Below are 24,063 nucleotides of genomic sequence, written 5' to 3' on the forward strand. Positions count from 1 at the left end.
GTGCATTAAAGACTTGAATGTAAGACCTGAAGAAAACGTAGGTGGTAAACTCCTTAACATCAGTCTTGGCAATGATTTTTTGGATTTCACATCAAAAGCAAAGGCAACAAAAGCAAAAATAAACAAGTGGGACTACATCAAACTAGAACGCTTCTGTATAGTGAAGGAAGCCATCAACAAAATGAAAGAGCAACCTACCGAAAGGGAGGAGGTATTTCCAAATCATAATTCTGATAAGGGAATAATATCTAGAATACATAAAGAATTCCTACAACAACAGCAACAAACAACCCGATTAAAAAATGGGCAGAGGATCTGAATAGACATTTTCCTAAAGAAGACATACAGTTGGCCAACAGGTACATGAAAAGATACTCAGTATCATTAATAATCAGGGAGATGCAAATCAAAACTACAAGGAAATATCACATGAAGTGAAATAAGTCAGACAGAGAAAGACAAATACTGTATGATCTCACTTACATGTGGACTCGTAGGACAGTCTTATAGATACAGAGAACATACTGGTTTTTGCCAGAGGTGAGGGTGGGCAAAATGGGTGAAGGGAGTCAAAAGGGACAAACATCTAGTTATAAAGTAAACAAGTCATGGGGATGTAAATTACAGCATGGCAACTGTAGTTAATAATACCGTATTGCATATTTGAAAGTTGATAAGAGAGTAAATCTTAAAAGTTGTCAACACGAGAAAAAAAATTCTGTAACTTTACAGTGATGATGTTAACTAGACTTGTTGTGTTGATCGTTTCATGGTATATACAAATTTTGAGTCATTATGTTGTACACTTGAAACTAATATATGTCAGTTATACCTCAGTTTAAAAAAAAAAAAAAGACAACAAAGGCATCTCATAGAACTGATGAGCAGGAACTACAGTTGATCTTTTCAGGGCGCTGGAAATCAGGAACTACAAAATCCAGTCTAATTTCTGTGGATTTGATATGGGATGGGGAGGCTAGAATGTATAGTCCACCATCTTGCTTCATTCTGATTCCAGTTTAAGAATCAATTTGCTCAATAGATTCTTTTACAGATAGGGAGTTTGGTAATAGATATTTTTCCATCATTACTGTCCAAAGTATATCTCTAGCCTAGTTTTATATTTAGAGACCAGCAATTTAGAAATGCAAGAGTTATGAACCTTCTATAAGTGATGACATCAATTAAAATAATTCAAGTGAGTTATTTAAAGCTCTTTGTATGATTTTGAAAGTTTGAAGAAATGTGAACCAAGCATCATAATTTTGAAGTAAACTTGGCCTTTTATGGAGAGAAGTGTAACTATTTTTATGTATTCATTGTTTATTTAGTTTATTTGTATAGTTATGGAGAAGATGTATTGACTACCATTAAGTACTGTTTGTGCTTAATTCACAAAATTATCATCATCATAAAGAACTCCCAACAGCTGTTTATTTTGTTTTACCTGATTTTTGTGTATTAAAATATGTAGAAATAATTGGGCCTTGAGCAGGAACATGAAATATTTCTCCTATTTAGACATTTCGTTGCATTGTTTTTTTTCTTTTATTGTTGTAAAAGTATTTGATTATAGTAGTTTAATCTTTTCAGTAACTATCCAAGAAATTGAATTTAGGTGTCTGAGCGATTTTAGGAACTTTACCCATAAAATGTACTTTGAAATCTTAACTGAATTCCCTGGCGGTCCAGTGGTTAGGACTCTGTGCTTCCACTGAAGGGGGCATGGATTTGATCCCTGGTCCAGGAACTAAGATCCTGCGTGCCTCGGCACAGCCAAAAAAAATAAATAAATAAAAAAAAATCTTAACTAACATTTTCTGAGTAAGTTATACTTAACTATAAAAATTTGAATAAATGTTATTGAAGAGAGAAAATGGATATAATGTCATAGCCAGTATATTCTTTTCAGAACACAAGGATCAATTTGCATATGTGATAAAATATATTGGTAGTAAAACGAAGTGGAGATAGTGCGTGGCCTGTAATTTTTTTCGTAAAGTGTTATAAAAGTAAGTGTCTCAAATACAGTATAATTATAAGTTATAATAACTATTCATGATATCTTTGAATTTAAATTATGTCAAATTAAATAACTTAGATTAAAACTGCATTTATAATTATATAGAAGTTCATAATTTTTAGACAAAATGCATTTACCAAAAATTATTCCAAAGTTTAGAAAACTGAGTAATTTAAATTTAAAAACTTAAAATAACCCTTAGTTAATGATTTTTATTTACCTTTGTTAAAGAGGACTTAGATGCAAAAATAATAATCTCTATCTCTTTAAATGTAAATGTCAATCCAATGAAAAGGTGACTGAAAATTAATGACTTTATTTAAAAAAGTGAAGTTCTTAAAATTTTAGATTAGATCTAATTTTTTTGTTAAAGGATTTTATACAAATTATAAGAATAGCTTAATTATAAAAATCATAAAGATAATTTTAATTCAGAATATTTAATTTAAGTTAATTTAAGCTCAAATGTATAATTATGAAGTTATGACTCCTAACTATATAGAATTTGAAATAAGTCATATAATCTTTCTAGATATTTTTCATAATTAGGTGAAAACAAGGCATGAACTATCTCCATTTGATTTTCTTGCTAATGCTTGCAATTTATTTCTAGAGTTATTCCTTAATTGCTGAAAAAGAGTTGTCTGTCACATGGTTACCCATTATTTTTCTACAGTATAATATGTAATAAATTTTAAGGATGCATATTCAAGAAATAAATGTTGGTTAAAAAGTTTTTTTTATTATGTAGGTTTTAGGTGTACAGCATTGTACTTCAACATCTGTATACACCACAAAGTGGTCACTACCGCAAGTCTGGATTACCATCCATCACCATCTGTTTGACTCTCTTCGTTCGTTTTGCTCACCCCCAACCGCCTTCTGGTAACCACTCATCTTTGTATCTATGAGTTTGTTGTTTTATTTTGTTTGTTAACTTTTTTTTTTTAAGATTCCATATATGAGTAAAATCATACAGTATTTGTCTTTTTCCCTCTGACTTATTTCACTTAGCACAATACTCTTAATGTCCATCCATGTTGTCTCAAATGGCAGGGTTTCATTCTTTTTTATGGCTGAGTAGTATTCCCATGTGTTTGTGTTTGTGTGTGTGTGTGTGTGTGTGTGTGTGTGTGTGAGTATGTGAGTGACATCTTCTTTATCCATTCATCTGTAGATGGATATTTAGGTTGTTTTCATATCTTGGCTGTTGTAAAAAATGCTGCAGTGAACATAGGGGTGCACATATCTTTCTGAATTAGTGTTTTCTTGTTCTTCAGATAAATACCCAGAAAAGGAATAGCTGGCTCATATGGTAGTTCTATTCTTAATTTTTTGAGGAAACTACATACTGTTTTCCATAGTGGCTGCACCAATTTATAGTCCCACAAACAGTGTCTGAGGGTTTCCTTTTCTCCATATCCTCTCCAACATTTATTATTTTTTTGATAATAGCCATTGTAACAGATGTGAGGTGATAGCTCATTGAGCTTTTGGTTTGCGTTTCTCTAATAATCAGTGATGTTGAACCTTTTCACATACCTTTTGGCCATCTATATGTCTTCTTTAGAAAAATGTCTATTCAGATCCTTTGCCCGTTTTTTAATCGGGTTGTTTGTTTTTTTATGTTTTTGCTTTTTGTTTTTTTGGCCTTGCCACACAGCGTGTGGCATCTTAATCTCCCGACCAGGGATCAAACCTGTGCCCCCCGCAGTGGAAGCTCAGAATCCTAACCACTGGACCTCCAGGGAATTCCCCAGGTTGTTTGTTTTTGTTGTATGAGTTCTTTATATATTTTAGATATTATCTCCTTTTCAGAAATATGATTTGGAAATATCTCCTCCCATTTGATAGGTTGCCTTTTCGTTTTTATGATGGTTTCCTTCACTGTGCAGAAGCTTTTTAGTTTGATATAATCCAAAAAGCTTTAAAAGAGTGGCTTACTAATAGTGTATGTGTGTTTGTGTGTGTGTGTGTGTAAAGGTAGAGTTGATTCTTTGGTGGATTCAGTGTTTATGGAAAATAGTAGCTGATTAAACCTAGAAACTTATTAGAATTAGCTTTCCTTCAGATATAAAATATGCGCTCCTCTAACAAAGGTATGAGGTTCTGGTTTGAGCAGAAGGGTAAGATCCTTTGTCCCCTTTGTAGTGCTGGATATGTGAAGAAGTAGTGTAAACATGGTGCGTTCTTTTCAAGTTGAATTTTAGTGGGATATTGTGTAATGGGAAAGAATTAACACAATTATTTAAAAATACTCAGTGCCAAAGGAAATTAATGGTTATTGTTAACAATTTTGGGTTCCATTCCCAGACCTCCATTGGGAGGTCTTTTCTATTAGGGTACTTATTAGGGGGATTTCAGTGGGAAAATTTGTGATTCTGTGACTTTGGATGTTAATCTCTAGGTATCAGTTATTTCAGTCATTAGCGTTTCCCTGCAGTAAGCTCAAGTCCTCTTTTGACAGATATAGAAGTAAATTGCTAGCCTTTATTTCCTCCCAATTTTAGCTATTTGCAAATGTTTATGATAATGAATTTTGGCTTTGTGACTTGTTTTTATGGATGAAATAAAAAATCTTTGTAGTTTGCCTTTACTTAAAAATATATTCTTAAAGAAAGTGCGTTAATTTTTAGTGTTATCTTACTTGAAAATTTGCTTACTTACTCACTTTCATGTTTTAAGAAGAGATCAGGAAGTACCAATGAAAAGCTTACAGTTATGGGAACATTTTTCTATACACGGATGTGTGTATGTATGTAGGTATGTTTTTAAAACCTGCTTTTTTTCTCTCCACAAAGAAGACTTGAAGCAGCTAAGGAGAATACAAACAAATGTGGTTATGAATAACTTTAAATAAAAACTCAAAAGTCACTGTGGGATATTTAATTTTTCTTCTTCTTTATATTGGAACGGATTGGTGGTTGGTTAAACTTGGTGTGAGCTGTCAAAATTTTAAATTATAAGGCTAAATATTCTCATAGCCTGATGTTTGTGTCTGGCTGAAATAATGCATTTAAAAAAATAAACTTCACTGTAAATTTCCAGCTTAAATCCATTTTTATTGTAAATTACCAAGTTAAAATATTGTGTGTCTTTTATCTGCTCATGCATTAACTTTGAATCAATATAGCTGTGGAATAGTTTGGGGAAGAATTTCTTTTTTTCTAAAGGATGGTCCAGAGATATTCTTTCAAATTTAAGGTCAGCAGACATAGTGAATGAGGATGGGCAGAAGGGCGTTTGTTTTTTAAATTTATTTATTAATTTATATTTTTGGCTGCGTTGGGTCTTCGTTGCTGTGCGTGGGCTTTCTCTAGTTGAGGCGAGTGGGGGCCACTCTGTTGCGGTGCGCGGACTTCTCATTACGGTGGCTTCCCTTGTTGTGGAGCATGAGCTCTAGGCACGTGGGCTTCAGTAGTTGTGGTGCGCGGGCTCAGCAGTTGTGGTTCACGGGCTCTAGAGCGCAGATTCAGTAGTTGTGGCGCACGGGCTTAGTTGCTCCGCGGCATGTGGGATCTTCCCGGACCAGGGCTCGAACCCGTGTCCCCTGCATTCGCAGGCGGATTCTTAACCACTGCGCCACCAGGGAAGCCCCCGGGGAAGAATTTCTTATTTGGACCTTGCCCCTGAGATTATCAAAATGGCTTGAGCTTTTGATTCTTCATGGTTAAGTATGGATGACAACTTTTGCCTTGCTCAGCCTTTACTTATTTTACCTGATCAAGTTTTAATCACTCAGCCCAGTTTTTTTCTATTTAAATTCTTTTCCCATAGGCCATAGCAGTAGCACCATATGAGTGTTATTCAGATCCAATAAGCAGTTAAATATCTTGCTAAATTGTTTGAATTTGGTGGCACTGAATTAAATAGGTTAATACATCATTTCATTTAGTTTATTTGCTATGTATGCCTAATGATTGTCCTTTCAGTTTCATGTGATGGGGACTGATGGTAAGAGGCAGCTGTTGATTGGATTTTGGGTATCTTTTTTTATTGTTGCATTTAATTTACATATTTTTTCTTGTATATTTTTGATGCTGTTCACCATGTTCTTTCACTTTCTAAGCTTTTAGCCATTATTATATCTGTTCTGTAAAACCTGTAAGGGTATTGTGATGCTTCAAATAGATGTGTGTCAAATATTTGAAAAGTGACCAAACGTTTATACAGATGTTAGTTATGATTCTTTCTCAGAAGGCGTGATGCCATAATTTCTGTTTTGCCAAGTAGGTGTGAATTTATATTTGATTCCTGCTAGATGTCTGAGCAGGGTCTTTTAAATGAACTGCATTTAGAAATAAAAGAATCTGTCGTGATTAGACGATTTAATAGGTAAAGTATGCTGAAGGATTATGTAGCTCACTTCCCATTGAAAGGAACAGTTAATGGAATTGGAATCCTGTTCATTTCAATACAATTGAAAATATATTCAGTCTCTGCTAATAAAAGTTTGGGATTTTTTTTCATCAAGTTACACATTAAAAATAACTAATAAACTAGATACAATTTGGGCAGTATGGACAGTGTTTCCACTGAGAGGAAATCACTAGCTCTTGAAACTTGGTCTCTAACTTTCTTTACTAAGTCCACTTGTCTCTATTTTTGTTTATTTAGAGTACATCTAGAGCTTGAGTTCTTAGATTTTTAAAAAAATGATAGAAAATGCTGGTTTGGAATTGTGTTGCAGTGATTGTGGTGGGTGTAGCCTCTACACTGATAAGGAGTTATCCAGGTGTTTACCTGTACCTTAGTTTCTGGTTTTTTTTCTTGCATCTTGGATTGTCCATCTGCATCTTCATTTAGTATGGAAAATTTTCAACCATCATCTGTTTGAATATCATCTATACTCTCTTTTGTCTTTTATATTCTTTTCTAATTTCGATCTGTTTGTGCTTTAGATTGTTGCTGCTCAAAGTGTGGTCCTCAGGTCAGTACTGGTCTGCAAACTGATGTTACTGGTCTGTAATGAACCAAGACAAATTCAAAGTAAACATTTAGGAGCTTTTAATAGCAACTTGATATTATCATGACATCTAAGCACATGATTTTTCAAAAAGAAATTCACGTTTACTGTATTTTATAGAAGTTTTTGTTTGCAGTCGATCGGCCATTTAAAAAATGGTCCTTCATCACCGATAGTTTCAAAAGTATATATTTTGTTAGACCTTCTTATTCTATTCTTTGTATCTCTTAACTGCTCTTACATATTTTATTTTCTTTCTTTGTCTTTCTGAACTGCATTTTAGATAGGTTTTAAAAGTCTTTCCATTTACTAATTCTCTGTTTGTACTGACTCTACTGTTTAAACTTTTACACTGAATTAAAAATTTTACCTATGTTTTTTATTTCTTGAAGTTTTATTTAATTCACACACATATTTTAAGCATTTCTATTACTTGAAACATCCTTATTGTATAATCTTCCCAATAATTGAAATATGTGTACTCTAATTCTGCCATCTCTTGTTTATGTTGGACCTCATTCATTGTGTCTGTTTTGTGATTTTTTTTTTTTTTTAATTGAGTAGAGTTTTTTGGAAAGTTGTTGGATTCTTTGAGGCCTGGATTGAAGTTATTTTCTTTCCCTGAGAATTTACCTATGCTTCCCCCAGGTGACTAGGGATACTGACAGTTTAAGAGCACTTTAAATAGATCTTCACATGAGATTTATTGGATTGTGCAGGTAGAACCTTTGTGAAGTTTCCCCTTTGTGATTACAGTGTCAAGAGAATTGATAAAACATGCTTGAAATGACAAAATTATAGAGATGGCACATAGATTAGTGGTTGCCAGGGCTTAGGGATGGTGCTTTTGATAGACTTTTTAGGGTCCATCTCCTGAGCCTCGTGTAGCCATTAAGATGTAAGATCAGTTTCAGCAGTTTTAGGTACATACTCTCAGAATGAAAGCTGGTTTCCTAGGTTTGCTTATTCTACTTTCATTGTGTTTACAGCTTATGTGGATACGGTACTTTCTTGCTAGTTAAGCAATTCATTAAAACAGATTTTCCCACTAACTTTAAAAAGTTGTATCTAGTAGTATCAAGGTATCTAGTCTGCCATACTGCTGGAAATCAGTGTCCCCATCTGTCTACAGTTTAGTCTTATGAAATATGTTGCTATTTTTGCCTGTGCTGTCTTGTATTTTTGTTAAACTTATCTCTTTGGTCCATCAGACTTCTTGTACAGACCCATTACAATCTATACCCAGTTATGTTTTCTCCTTGGTTTTCCACTGTTCCTTCACTGGTGATATTATGGTTTATTAAAGACATCATGTGTTGTAGCTGCCATTCTTTCACTCGTGTCATTCTGTCCTGTTTAAATGCTCTCTCTTCTTCTGACTCCAGCTGCTGCTTCTAGCACTGTTGACATTTTGGGCTGGATAATTCATTTTTGTGGGGGGCTGTCTTGTGCATTGTAGGATGTTAGCAGCTTCCCTGGCCTCTACTCACCAGGTACAAATAGTACCTCCCATTTTCTAACAGTTAAAAGTGTTTGCAGATGTTGCCAAATGTCCTTTGGGGGCACCATCTCCCATGGTTGAGAACCACCGTTCTAGCTCTGTATGAACTTGGCCTCAGTTGAAGAGCCTTCTCTGATGATTCCTGCCTGTGGCTTTTACCTTCTGGATTTTCTGTAGTACATATTGTCTGGATTGTACACTTGTCCCTATTACATTTGGCTGTGAATTTCTTTCTCTCTCTCCCTCCCCACCCTCTGTGTGTGTGTGTGTGTGTGTGTGTGTGTGTGTGTATTTGTGTCTGTGTCTTTCTTATTTCCCTCAAGTTCTAGAGGGTGGGGACCATGTATTTTACCTTTTTATTTGTTTGCAATTTTGGTCAACCCCATATACTTGTTAGTAGTTTTAAATATATCAATTTCTTGCTTTTTCCTTATTTTTTCATTTTTTTATATGGTAGTAATGGGGGTTTAGGAAATTGAATCATTCTAGAAAATGTGGAGAACTTTGAGGCATTCTAAATTGAGACTTTACTAATGGTAATGTTGAGACTTGCAGATAATAGAATTAATACCAATGTAACAATAGTGTGTATACTCAGTAATAACTCTGGAAAATTCAAGACAATGCAAGATAGTTACAAAGATATAAGAAAGATGTAATGTCTGTTAGATAGATCCATTATATAAGTAACCAGAAAAATGTGCAGTAGAGCAGCATTAAGAAAAATAGACTCAGAAATACAGAAAATGGAAGGATTTGTAGAAGCATGAAGTACGAATGATTAGTTCTACAGAATGAGATGAGCAAAGTAATCAATATGTCAAGGTAAATTGTTAGGAATGATGGATGTAGCATCTGGTTAGGAGTGAGTGTGTAAAGCTGATAAATGTGATATGTGAATGTTAGTAAGTTGAAAACAAGTTGGGCATAGAGAGGTTAGCTTCTTACTATCAACTCAGGAGGAACATGTATATTTTGCCCCAGTTGGGAAAGATACAGCTCAGCTATAGATCCCCCCCCCCCTTTTTAAATTATCTCCAAGTTCCAAGTAACAAAATAAAGCTTGAATCTAATTACCTTTATAAGGTGCTTTTCCTCATCTAGGCCAAAATCTTCATGAAAAAAATCATAAGCATAATATGTTTTCATTGTAGAAGAATTAGAAAGCAATGAAAGGTATGGGGAAAATGAAAGTTGCTTCCCAAAGCCTAAACCACTATTATCATTTAATTCTGTTCTCTTGATTTTTATATGGTCTCAGTTTCTCTCTAGATATAGATATAAAATGTGCCTGTATATAGATATCAGTGTATACTGTGTGTATATGTGTATGTTTGTAAGTATGTATATTTATTTAAAATAGGGATTATTTTATATGAAATGTGTTATAGCCTATTCTTTTTCATATAATATTATGAACATTCTTCCACATCTGTAAAAATTTTTTGAAGTGATATTTAGTGTCTACATAACATTCTGTTCTGAGATTATCCCCAAATTTATTTAACCATACACCTATTGTTAGACATTTAGATTTTCTTCCATAAATATATATACACACACACATGAACATACATATATACATAGTTTTTTTTTCCAGGTCTTTTTTTTTTTAAATTTTTTTATTGGAGTATAATTGCTTTATGATGTTGTGTTAGTTTCTGCTGTGCAATGAAGTGAATCAGCTATATGTATAGATATATATATTCCCTCCCTCTTGGACCTCCCTCCCACCCCTACCCCATCCCACCCATCTAGGTCGTCCCAGAGCACCGAGCTGAGCTTCCTGTGCTTTATAGCACGTTCCCACTAGCTGTCTATTTTACGCATGGTAGTGTATATATGTCAATCCTAATCTCCCAGTGAACCACTCTAATGGAAATTTTGAGTACATCTCCCATTTTCTTTGAAGAGTTGTTACCTCCACCATAGTCTGCCTCTCATAATTCGCTCCACAAAATCGTTCTCCCTGTCTTCCTTAATAAAAAGAATCCCAATTTTATATGTGGGCAGTATTACCAAATTTGGAGACTGTGTTTCCTATCCCCTCAAGTGGTTAGGTGTGGCCAAAGGACTAGGTTATGGTTGCTAAGCTGTAAGCTGAAATATGAGCATTAGAAGAGAGTGAGATGGGCCTTTCTTCCCCTTCCTTCTTGCTGCTCCCCATAGCCTTCTTGGAGTGTGAGGTGACTTTTAATAGAACAGTATATGGTAGAGCAAAAAGATGGAAGGAACTTGGATTCCTAATATTTGGAGTGGCCACATCAGCCTTTGATTGTCTACTTCTAGACATTTACATGGGAGAAATTCTCTTCCTTTGATTTTTTCCTCTCAAGTCATTATATTATAATTATTAAAAATTTTTTTTGTCTTGGGAAGGATATGACCTAACCCTAGCTGATAAAGGATGCCATTGTTTGATGCTCTGTGCAGTAATGTGATGGGTCCAATATAAGGAAACATGCATTGTGTCGTGGTAGATTCTAGATCCATGTTGAAAACCAAAATCTGCTTTGAGACTGGAGAGAGATTAATTGGTATTGAAAGGGAAATACTTGATACGTATATTCTGGAGTTCTTTGATAATTATATTGCCGAATTTTGTTCTCAAATGATGTTAATAATTATCACAGATATTTCAGAAAACGTATGATAGCTTTTAGGCAAAAAAAATCACTAGCTATTGAAGATTATTAATTGTAGTGTATCAAAATAATCTCTTAAAGCCCTATGAATTTGTAATATTTATTAGATATCTTGGCTAGTCATTTAGGCAGAATTAGCTCATAAATGTGACTTTTAATGCTCTCATTAACTTTATTGGAAGAATTTTGACAAATGAAATTAAAAAAATTTTTTATTTATAACTTTAGACGTATTTTGGGGGGTATTGATTCTTAGACAGTTATTCATAACTTTAGTGAAAGAAGTGAAGGATACACATTTAAAAAGTTACTAGACTATTTTTTGAGAAGTTTTAGGTTTATAGAAAAATTGAGCAGAAAGTACAAAGAGTTCCCATATACCCGTTCTCCACAGTATACACATTTTTATGCAGGGTGTTCCACACACATTAAAAAAAGACTTTATAGCCCTGAACCAAATGTGTATTATTTTATAACAGGAAAACTGCACAGCCCTGAAAGACCTTTTACGCTAACCCAGAGTTTCCCACCCTCAGCAGTATGAGCATTCTAGGGCAGATGATCATTTGGTTGTGGGAGACTATCCTGTGCATTGCAGGATCTTTAGCAGCATCCCTGATCTCTACCCACTAGATGCCAGTCATACTCTCTGGTTGTGACAACCAAAAATGTTTCCAGACATTGCCAAGTGTCCCTTGGGAGGCAAATCACCCCCCCCCCCCCAGTTGAAAACCGTTGCTCTAACCAATTTTCGAAGCTTTAGGATTTGCTGTATTTTTAAGGTGGGCTCAAATTGAAGGAGTCTGTAGTTCAGTGACCCTTCACGTGAAGTCGTGTAGAAAAAGTTAGAATCTTCCTGCCCCTTGGGGACCGCAGGCAGCATACAGACTCTTGCGGAGCCTCATTTTCCTTGATTGTGAAATAGGTAAAATATTACCTAAGTTGCTTTGAGAATTCATTGAGCTAGATTATAAAAATATTTTAATTTCAGTTTCCTTCTCTTCAGATGTTGTGCTATATACTGTTTGGATTTATTCCCTTGAAAGTGTCAAACACTCATTACAAAGTTCTTATTTCTGTGGGAAAGGCTATCACAGTTTAGGATCTGCTATTTGTGGACTTCAAGAGTACTATACTGTGGGTGGATAAAAACCTGAAGTAAATGTTAAATGAAGACTGATTTATGAGGTCAGCTGTGTTTTGTCTCTTTGTGGTGCTCCCATTAGGTTGTCACCGCATTCACATTGTGACAGTTAAGTGATCTCCTGTGTTCTTTCAAGGACTGTGAGCTTCTCAAATTGTTGATGGCATTAGGTGTCAGCCAGTCGCTTTGACCTTCGAAGTTTTTGTCTTCACATCTGAAATCCCTCCAATTGTAACAGCCTGTGTGTCAGCTCCATTAGAGGAAGCCAGGCCTCTATCAGCTTGTGCTTATTAGTCCACTTAAGACTTCTAAAAACTTGACAGAGTTCACAATAACCTCCACTTCCCATTGCTACTTTGTAGAGTTATAAAGCATTGTTCACCAGTGAATGAAATGCTGTCTATAATAATTAAGATTATTCTAACTGTTCTACCCCTTGCAGAAAATTTCCAGAGACTTGGTGAAGATAGGAAAGCTATCAGAAAGACTATAGCACTATTGTACTGTAAGTATTGCTTTGAAAAAGAACTGTAAATTAACAATATTTTAAGTATCCAGTTGTTTGGGGGAAAATATGTTAGGCAGAGTTATTATATGTAAAATATAGAAGAGGATATATTATAATCATGTTAATAATTTATAAGAACTAATCCTATGCAGTCTTTTAAAAATTGAAAATGTGTTCTTATGTACTGAGATGAGGATTTTACAAATAGCATTGAAAAATATTTCTAATTCTAACAAGGATTGATCTAGTTTATGTACATTTGCTTATTTAAAACTATCAGAATCCAAAGAATCATTGTAGTTTTGTAGGTTTGTGATTTGTTTGGGTGACTTATTGTTTAGGTTATTTTGCAGAATTATTTATTTGCTGATTTATTTATGTATTTCATTATTTATTTATTTGATTATTTAGTAAATTATTTATCTGATGAATTATTAATACATCTTCATGACATGCTTTAAATTATTTATAACTTAATTTTGAGTTTATTGCTTTTAGATGCTGCATTGTTACTGACTAGTTTTGATTTTTTTCTTTGTGGTTCTTTAAAATTAAAGTATTAGCTCTAAGGCAAAAGTATATTCATTGCAATGCCCAGGGATTTTTTTTTAAAGTAATTTATGGTAGTGATAAAATTTCAGTTATGCTTTGTTTAGCTCTAAATTTACCTGTTTAGGGTTACCTGTGATACAATATTTGTTTGTTGTGTGCATACTTATTGTAGAGTCACTTACAAATTAATGATATAGCCTATAGCCTGTAAACTGAGACAGAACATATAAACCTCAGTCCACATTATCCTTGGTATCTCTAAAGGGCAGGTCGGTATTTCTTACTTGCTACAGAATAGATAATGGAGTCTTAGTTATTTTATTTTAGTGTCAAAGCTATTTTACTACTGGAATATTTTTAGGAAAGCTCAGAGAAATGAAGTCCAACTTAGATTTGGATTGCTGAGATATAAATTTGACTGATGTAGCCCTTTGTTTTTTTAAATACCTGTTATATGTGTATTTGGAAAACAGCATGATATTTATATAGATTTTTATATCAGTCTTAGTGACATACTTATTTTATACCATATCTCTTATGGAAAGTTTTATACCACTTTATTTTAATGAGCTAAAAATGTACAAGGGTCTTTTATAAATGCCAGCTATAATTTCTCTGTCTTTACCTAATAATTCTCTTACGTGAAGTTTCTATTTTTAACCAAATAAAGTATTTCATCTTAGTTCTGACTCTGTTTTGTAAGGTAGCACAAGTTATTAGTGTTCCCTTTTTGAATGGGTTTAATGAATAAGTTAAAGTAATTGGGTTAAAGGGTATCATGTGTACAACATAGTCTTTCTTCTGTGTTTGCTTGCAGTGAATTACTGTGTACTTTACAGTTTTAACATTTCAGAGAGAAGCAACATTGTACATTTCAACTTGAACTATATGCTGTTGAAATATAGGGAAAATGACCTCTGTAGACAGGTTTCACTATAGAATTTTAAACTGTGCATATGTAAACCCAAATTTCTTATTTTGAAATATTGACTATATGAATGTTTAATTGGGATATTGCTTTAGTATCTTCATATGCTTGCCTTAAAGGAAGCGGTTTCATTTGATTTATATACATGGATTTAAAAATGTGTTTATTGTACATATCTGTGACTCTTCTGTTCTCTAGATGAACAACCACAGATGTTGTTAGATATGGAATTTTATTTTAAAGTGTGCTTCAGGATGCCACTGTGGACTTCTTTCAGAGAAAAAAGCTGCCTTCTCCAATGTTGAATAAGATCTCCTATACTAGTTGTGTAATATACCCAGCCCACACTATAACATGTAGCTGTGTCATCCACGTGATCTTTAATTGGAAGATACAGATACACATATGTGCACACACACACATGCACACATATGTGAAATTGTCTCCTGAATAATTTCTTAGGACTTGTTTTTGAAAAGAGATGTTGATGGAGATTGTCATAATAGTAGCTAGCATTTACTGAGCACTTACTATGTGCAGGCACAGTGCTCACATCATCTTTTACATGGATTATTTGTTACTCTTTCCAGTGAGAGAAGTACAGTTATTATCTTCATTTTATGAATGAGGAAACAGAGACTTAGTAACTTGCTCATTGCCACACAGCTGACAGTAAGTGATGGCGCTGGAATTGGAACTCATTTAGTCTGACTCCCAAATGTCCTTCTTAGCCCATTACAATTCTGTAATGTAGCTTTATTGTTGTTTTAATGTAGTTTTATGTAGTTTTATTTGTTGTATTACATTACAAATCTGTAATGTAATTATGCTACATTACAATTCTGTAATGTAGCATAATGTAGTTTTTCACCTGAGTTGTTTTCATTTGTTTGTTTTTAGAGACTGTAGTTATTTATATCTCTGATAGACTTAACTTGCTAAGTATATTCAGTTTGTGTTTCATTTGGTCATCTTTTTTAAACAGTAGGCAGTACTTGAGCTTCTTGAATTTTCTGATTTGATTCTTCTTATAATCCTGTATAGTGGATCCGAATTAAATACAGAAGAAGAATTTGTGCCTCAGGGAGATTGAATGTTTGCCTGGTGGATGTCTAACGCTCAGATCACTTCTTTTGACTCTTAAGCCCAAGGCCATTTCCAGGGCTCTGTTAGGTCAAATCTTGGGTGATGTTGGTGTGAGTGCCATAAATAATTGCATCTGTATGAATGCCAGGACAATAGGCGTAAACTAGTACCATCCTGGGCAAATTGGGACCTCTGCTCACCCTAGTAACATCTCAGATTCCTTTTGAGTAGTCCCTAACAGTGTATATAATGCATATTTAAGAGCAATCTTAATTCACATGCAATATTTAAAAAAATATTTTATGATAAAACAAACTTCTTTTATGGCCAGTATTTATGTGTTTTTGTTAGCCAACCTAGGCAGCTTGTGTTTATGACTTTTATAAAGTGTGACTCTGATGTTTTACAGCTTTTGGAACCTATTTTCAAGGTGAAAATAAAGAGGAGGTATTACTATTGGGAACAGAAAGATGAGTATGGCAAAGTTGGTCATAATATAGTATATAGTTGTAAAGTTTTTCTTTGTATCATACATTACAGGATTTTTAATACTTGTTTTGCTTTGTAAATCTTCTGATAAATGGTATATTTGACATTGTACGGAAAACTAATTCTATTTGTTACACCTTCAGAATTTATAATTTTATGTTAGATGATCCAGTAGTTTTTTTTTTTTTCCTTAAAAAATCATGTTACATGTCATTTATATTGATAAGTTGGCAGTTTTCCAAAGCATTTTTGAAAACAACTGTTTTTCCTTGGTGAAATTCTGTGTGGGAAAATAGGAATCTGTAGAAGAGAGTTGCTTAAAGGTTTTTGGTTTTTGTATAGTTTTTTTTTTAATTCCTTCTTGACATGTATTTAATAAAGTCACAATTAGGTATTAAATTTAAATTTCAAGTTTTTTTGCATTTAGAGAATAGATGACTTGTTAAGTTGAACTAGGTAACCTGGCATATTTGTATTTGAATGTACATTAAAAAGAAAAATTCTTATGCACTAGTTCTTATTCATATGTATGTATAATATCAGCACTCTTTTTGTTCAGCAAGGCCTGTTAGGTCTTGTAACACAGGTAAGGGCTTCCGTATATTTTGCCTCGAGTTTGTCACAGTATATGAAGCACTTGGCGAAATACTACTATAATTGTAAGAGTAATAACATAGCTTATGTGTTGGCTCTGAGAGTACCTCCTTTATAATTATGACAAGTAAAAGTACAGCCAAAGGTCACATTAAGCACAGAATTTCTTTCACACCTCAGCCGTTTTGTGGATAGTCTGTGAAGTAGTTTGCATCCTGCACTGATATTTTAAGACAGCAACCTAAGGTTGTTCCCATGTAAGTGTTTGAAATATCTTTCCCCTACCTCCCGTGTGGCTGCAAAATTTGGCATGAACGTGTATTTGAATCCTGCACTAATTAAATAGAACCTTATTAAATTTAGAGTTTGCAGAGTAAAAAAAGGGGACTCTTGTACTGCATGGATTTCCTAGGGCACTAGATAATACTGACACATAACAGTCTTTAATAATACTGAGTCCTGTCCTGACTAAATGCAGTGTCTTAGTGTTGACCACCTTAGTATTGGTGCTGCTCAATGAAACACTAAACCCAAACCACACAGCAACAACAAAAACAGAAAATAAAATCACACAAATGAAATTATAGAAGCATGGCATGCCTATACATGTACAATCTATTGATTAGATTCTATTTTTGACTTTAATTCAGCTAAGTAAAAGTTGGAGTATTGAAAAGGTCATATATAGGAAAGCTTTCTATTAAAAAACATATAAAGAGAATATACATCTGTTCTAGAGTGGTTAACAAATCTCTTTAAGTTAGCCTCAGTACACAATACCAAAAAATATAGGCTGAAGAAAGAATGTTTGGAAGAGGATAAAATTGCAAGTTATAATTTTTAGTGTAATTGATAAAAGTGTTTCTTTCTGTTTTTGAAACACGTTTTTTCATATAGTTCTGCACCATAGCATGCTTCTTTCTATAAGACTTCTAGAGTATGATTTCCAAACAAGGGTGGTAAAGCCCTATGAGGGGAATTTGGGAAATTAAGGAGGAGTACTTTAGCTGGTCACAATAATTATAGGAGTGTTTCTGGCATTTGATGGGTGGGGATCAGGGATGCTAGGTGTCCTGCAATGCATGGGACAGTCTCAGACTACAGAAAATTGTCCTGAGAACCACATAACTTTTGAATGTCTGCTTGCTTAAACTCTCTTCAAAGATAAAGCGATAATATACTTCAGTATGTAATATTACTGACAGTTGTTTGTAAGATGTTACATGAGCAGTCTGATACTTTAGGGGAAGTTTGTGTTGAGGGGAATCTTAAGTAGAATAAAGAAATACTCTCAAAGTTGTATTTACTTCACACATTCTTTCCACTTCCTGATTTATAGCATTTCTAACTAGGTATTTAGGTGAGAAGTTTTCAGTTCAGCAATGCAGTTTACTAGAAGCTCTGTTACACTGGTTGCAAATATGCAACAGGATATTTAAGACTCTTTTAATAACAAACTAAATTTTAAATTAATGGATCTAAATTAAATTAATTGAATTTTATTAGTTAATAAGCATTGTTTAAGATATTTCATTATTGCCATCCTAAATATTAAAATTTTGTTTTTAGAATGATAAATGCATTGTTAAAAATATATTTTAAAATGATTTATTTTTATGTTATACTTTTATGTTGTACTGCTATTACTCTGGTACCATCTCCAATAAGCAATCTATTATACAAATTCTCTGTAACTTCTTAAATTTCTTTACCCACTCCACTGGCAATATTTTAGGGGGATATAGTCTTTATTGTAGTATATTAAACTACTAGAGACTTAATTCCTTGACAGTGTGGTAGGTTTTCTGGGATAGGTTGTAACTGCAGTGTAACAACCTTAGTATAGGTAATTATTTTGACACTACACTTAGAAATAAAACCCAGGTCAGTTGTACTAATAACCACATTTCATAATTTTCTCTATTTCAACAGTATGTAATTTGTCTTGACATTTTAATCTTTATTTCATTTAAGCTTATTTCTATCTTTCTCTTTCATATTCAATTTAATTTTTGTCTGATCACTTATCTCCATACTAATTTTTATTCTAGAGTTCTCTTATACCTCTCCTGTTTCATTTTTTTGGTACTTATAGAGAATGACTTGTGATCTTTTTCCTCTTAGATCCAAACTTATTTATTATATATAGATGCAAATATGTGACTATTGTATTTGCTCTTCTTAAGTAGTTATCTAAGCGTTTACGTAATGAAATAAATATTTCATTATAAATTACTTTTTAATTAATAACATGGTTTAGATTTAATTTTTGTTTTGTTTTGTTTTGGCTTCACCACACTGCATGTGGGATCTTAGTTCTCCAACCAGCGATTGAACCCGCGCCCCCTGCAGTGGAAGTGCGGAGTCTTAACCACTTGACCACCACGGAAGTCCCTGATTTTTTTTTTTTAAAGAGACATTCTATGTGTAGATTTTATTAACTCTGAATTTCATTTCAGAATAGTACAGGGAATGAAAGGGGCATTGGATCTGGTGGGATTGAGAACCACTGTTTTCAAAATGTGCACTTATTCCTTATAGCTCTTCTAACTCTTATGCTTAAAAGATGCTTCCAGATTAGATTGGAGCTTCTTATATGGATGAAAAAAATGTCAAAGCCAACAATTCACATAGGATTAAATATTTTAGCATAAACACTCTTCTAGTTAGGAATATATGGGCTTACTCTGATTTCTTTGATTTTTTTTTGACTTCTTTGATATTTTATAAGTGAAAATTTGAAAAATAACTAATGCTAACCAACCATATACACACTCATTTTGTTGTTGGCTTTTTAAGTGAAACCTAATTATAAAGTAATACAGTTAAACCTTATCTTGGATGAAAATGTGTGTGTGTGTGTACATGCATTTTTGTATAATATGGCTTTGCTTATCTTCAAAGTGACACTGTTTATAGTGTATGTGAGCATAACTTGAGAGATGAATGTGCAACAGTTCGGCAGTCATTTGACCCTGGTGTAATGTAGAGACTGTCATCTGAAGACTAAGAGCCATTGTCATGGGGGTTCCCTCTAATCTCAGTGGCATCTTTGCTCAAGGAATACTTGCTCCTTTTTTTTTTTTTTTAATTGAAGTGTAGTAGGTGTATAATATAAGAATACTTGCTTCTAATTGCTTCCTCTGATATTATTTTCTATTTGTTTAACTGCTACTGCCATTTTCATTCAGAGTTATGCTGTGGTGTTCTCATGTGTTCTAGAAGAAAGTCAAAGATTTGGAGATCCTTGGAGGTTGGATAGCTTTTCTGTTTTCCTTATATGTGAATTCCAACTCATCGTCTTTTTTTCTGGTTTAACTTCCTCATTATATGAAAAAGATCTTAGGGAGGGTTGAAGTGTCTTTATTTTACTGTCAGACATGATTAGTAGTTTGGTTGGGTATAGAATTTTACATTGCAGCATAATTTTCTTTTAGAATTTTGAAGACTTTGTTTCACAGCATTCAGTTTTGCTACTGAGAGGTTCCTTGCCTTTTTTCCCCCTTCTACATTGTTTTCTGCTGTGCATGACTTGTTTTTATAATTATGGAAACTTTTAGAATCTTTGTCTCTGAATTTTTATGATGATGTGCCTTGGAGTGGATTTTGTTCATTGTTTATACTGGATTTTCTGGGGACTCCTTCATTCTGGAAGCAAGTCCTTCAGTTTGGGGTTGTTATTTTCTTCCCCCTGTTTGTTTGTTAGCTAAGTCTGTTTTTCCATTTCTTGTAGTTTCCATTTTTCTACACCAGGGTAGTAGAGGTGGGATGTGTGAGGTTGAATGTTCCTGGACTGTGGGCAAAATGGTTCGCCTTTTCCTCAGTGTCTTTTATAAGTTCTTTTATGAGTTACTTCCTTTGATAAGTTATTTATTTTCCAAAAATCTGAGATCTCTTTGGGGTTTGGGGAAGGAGAAAATAAGCCCACGTGGCATGTGGTTAATCTTTGTTCAGTCGATCTTTTTATGTGCTGTTCACTCTGTACCTCTTTTCCTGGCTTACTCAACTTGCAGGATGTAGCTCTTGAGAGCTTTCCCTGATTCCTCAGTGATATCTCCTCACCTTCCACAAACCTTTGTAGAACACATATTATACCATGTTGTAATAATTAGTTCATTGCTTATCTTTGTAATAAAAACAGGAATTGTCTTATTTTTCCCAGTGCCTATGTGCAAAGCATAATGTTTCTTGAATGAAAACATAAAATACAGAAATGAGGTTGATAATAGGTAGCAACAGTACAGTTTTATCAGAAGAATTGTAATTATTTCTTATTTTAATCCTATTCAGTGAATGTTTGATAGATTCAAAAATAAAACTTAATGGGAGATTTACTTTTTTTAAATAAAATATTAGTATTGTTAGTATCCTGCGGTAATCAAAAAATGTCTTTACATTGAAGCTAAATTACAGAGTAGTCATGAGAGCTTCAATTTCTTTATGCATTTAATTAGAAATTAATCTACAGGATACGAAAAAATAGATGACTAGTGGATAGTTTTATATATTAAGGAGAGTACAACAAAATCATAGAAAAGAAGCAAGAATGGAGAAAAAAGTTTTGTCATCTTTGGTTAGCAAAGCATTCCAGTAATTCCAAATTGAAAAATTCTAAGAAAATAAGATATACTTGTTTTGTGAAAGCCTGCCATATCCACAGACAAAAGGAAAACATCTGAATTAGCACAAGACTTCTTTAAAAGACCTCTGTCACTGTCTTGAGTTCACTTTCCACCATCAGAATTACCTATTGTCTCTTTCTGGGAAGTTTTCCTTTGATCGTAATATTGTTTTGTTTTATTAATTTCAACTTTAATGGTAGGGAATAAAATTGTTTTAATCTAAACTGTTTGACTCATGAGTCATGTTTTCATATAAGTTAAAATAAATCAATCAGCAAATATGTACTGAGTACATACAAGGCCCTGGTTGGTATGAAGGGAAGTCGAAGAGGTATCACTTTGGAGTGAAGATGTATGCATGTAAGGAGTGGCAAGTACAAATTTCAATAGGATGAGAAATGTCTCTACATTGTATATGATTAACTGTCAATGAATGGCCCAGATGGGATTTATAATAATAATTTAGCTATTGTTAGCTAACATTTAGTAGAATGTTCACATCCTCTTAAGTCATATCTTAGTCATGATGATAATAAAGCAGTAGGATCAGTAACTTGATGAAGTTACTTAACAGTGTCCTAAATTTTATTTTTAATATTTCTCTGTCATTTTAGCCCGTACACCCCGTATATCTTTAGGGCCTAATCATTTTCATCCTTGAGTTCACTTGCTAATTTGAAATGTCTTTAAAATTACATAGAATTACTTTTGGAATACTGTGTTTTTCACCTATTAACTTATATACATACTATTATAATGTTTTCATAACAATCATTTAAGTTTCAGAAATTAGGAATTTTGCACCAAAAAAGGTAGGTGGTAAATTTTGCTCTACAATAGTGTTTTGTTCCATAAAGCATGGTTTGAATTCTTTGTTTTATGCCCATGTATTTTCATTTAAATTCAACATTCATATTTTTATGGAGTAGTTTCAGGATAAAGTTAGATATACTATATATTTTTTATTCAAATGAACTTATTTTCCCCTATCTTGACACCTTGTAATTCATTTGGAGTTTTGTTAAAATATTTTTCCGAGTGTTTGAAGTTCATACTTAAACCATCTCTGTCAATCCATCTCCCACACTTCTTCCATCTCCTTTTCTTATCTTTTGTTCTGTATCCCACTGAACCCAGTACACATACAGAACTTTATGAAAAAGCTGAAATCAGCTACAGGAAGGTCTTATGGAGAAAAAATATAATCATGTTATTGTATAAACTTTTAAAATGTTGTCTAGCAAGCTAGAACTGCTTAACAGATGTGATTGCTTCATTGTTTCAAATTTATGCCAATCAGAGTTGATAGAATTTGATCACACTCTAGTAGATTTATGAGATAAATTACAATATTGCATGACACGCTTCAGATAGAAAACATCAATATAAGTTGAATATAATTTCTTGTTTAAGATAACAAGCCAGTAATTCTTTAAATCAGGTGGTTGCTACTTTGAGAGAATATTGATCAGTTTTGGTGAAGATTAACAGTATCTTTGATATTTCCTTCATGGTGACAAAAAGTGTATTAAACTTTTGTTTTCGTGTACAAATATGATTGTAAATGGGAGGCATCTTGTTTCTATTTAGCTGTAGATGACCTGTCAAATTTCCAAAGGCCTATAAAGAAATGAGGCTGAACTTAAATTTGACTACAGATAATTTTAATACAAGAGAGAAAGCTTGTCACTGTGGTCCTGATTTCTTTAAAGTTTCGTTACATACATCTAAAGACTTACTAGGAATTTTTTTTTTTTTAAACATAAGTTTAATACCTCACATAAACAGAGAAAATGAGAAGGAACATATTCACTAATGAAGTGATAGGTTCCCACTGGGAAGTTAGAGCCCAGGAGTAGAGTCAGGTCCTTCAGCCTGTTTGCTCTACAACAAATGATGAAACTAGTTATTCAAAGGCCCAGGAAGAATGTTTTAAACTTCATTTAGGAGGTCTATGTGGTGGAATCCCTCAGTTCAAGTCTGAAATAAACTGTGGAGTCTCCTGAGAACTAATGATTTGAAATTGTTACTAAGCCAAATCATTTGTGAAAAGAGGGTAGAATTTTTAGTTTCTTTAGATTGGAATATAAAAATTTCTGAATATGGAGACCAACCAAAGCAATGATTTTTTAAAAGGTAGACCCTCATGTTTCAGGTAAAAATATTGTAAAATTGCTTTAATTTTTAGGAAGAAAATTATGTACAACATGGCTTAGATTTAAAATATTTAAGAAATCGTTCAAGTATTCACAAAAGTAGAGAGGATAAATAGAACAGGCAACCTTGTATTTACCATGCAGAATTCGTATATTGACATTTGCTGTATATATTTTCAAAAAAACATTTTAAAGTCCTTCCTTTCCCAGAGATAACCATCACCCTGGAATTGGTTTATATCCTTTCTGTCCAGGTTTTTAGACTATACCTACATTCATGTGTTCATTGAGTGTTCTTACTAAACTGAAATATTCTGTTAGTCTTTATGCAGTTTGCCTTTTTATCTTTTTTCCCAACATTGTTTCTGAGATATTCCTTGCTTTTGATTTTACATCTGGTTTATTAATTTTAATTGTTCTTTAATAGGACAACACCAGTACCGCAGTTTGGGTCTGTCCTTGTCTTTGGATGGGCATTTAAGGGTCAGGATACTTTGCCCAGACTTTTTCCACAGATATCCCTGTGGCTCTGCCAGGCTCACGGTTTGCAGCACGTGGGACAAGCTGCCATCAACTTTTAGGCCACTGTGTCCAGGTGCTGGCATTAGGCGGCATCCTCAGGCCATTTGGTGCCACTAGAGTGTGCATTGCTTTATCTTTTCTTGCTGAGGTTCCTCGGACATTTAAAACCAATTGCAAAGAAGCCTGCAGACAGCCTTGTCCTGCTGCTTTTTTTAAAAAACGTCCTCCTGTTCTCTCCGACCCATATGAAAAAAATAACATCTCTATCTTTTTTTTGATATTTGCTTGAAAAAGATGCCTTTTGTTACATTTTCCAGGTTTACCATT

The 24,063-nt window shown here is 33.5% G+C and overlaps 1 protein-coding gene across 17 annotated transcripts in view; it reads left to right on the forward strand.

The window, feature by feature from the left end:
• Window positions 1-24,063, forward strand: part of TBC1D5 (TBC1 domain family member 5) — a 535,839-nt gene that overhangs the window by 41,975 nt on the left and 469,801 nt on the right. For 10 of the 17 annotated variants that reach the window (XM_082459259.1, XM_082459262.1, XM_082459264.1 and 7 more), the window contains exon 2: window positions 12,722-12,784. The exons of 1 other annotated variant lie outside the window; for it this stretch is intronic. The gene's annotated coding sequence lies outside the window, so the exon portion shown is untranslated. Of the gene's footprint in view, window positions 1-2,774; window positions 2,909-6,924; window positions 6,954-12,721; window positions 12,785-24,063 lie in introns of all 17 variants that reach the window. 6 more of the 17 variants (XM_082459251.1, XM_082459252.1, XM_082459267.1 and 3 more) reach the window with 2 other exon arrangements.

This window comes from Balaenoptera physalus, assembly GCF_965194825.1.
Source record: "Balaenoptera physalus genome assembly, chromosome: 4".
Taxonomy (NCBI): domain Eukaryota; kingdom Metazoa; phylum Chordata; class Mammalia; order Artiodactyla; family Balaenopteridae; genus Balaenoptera; species Balaenoptera physalus.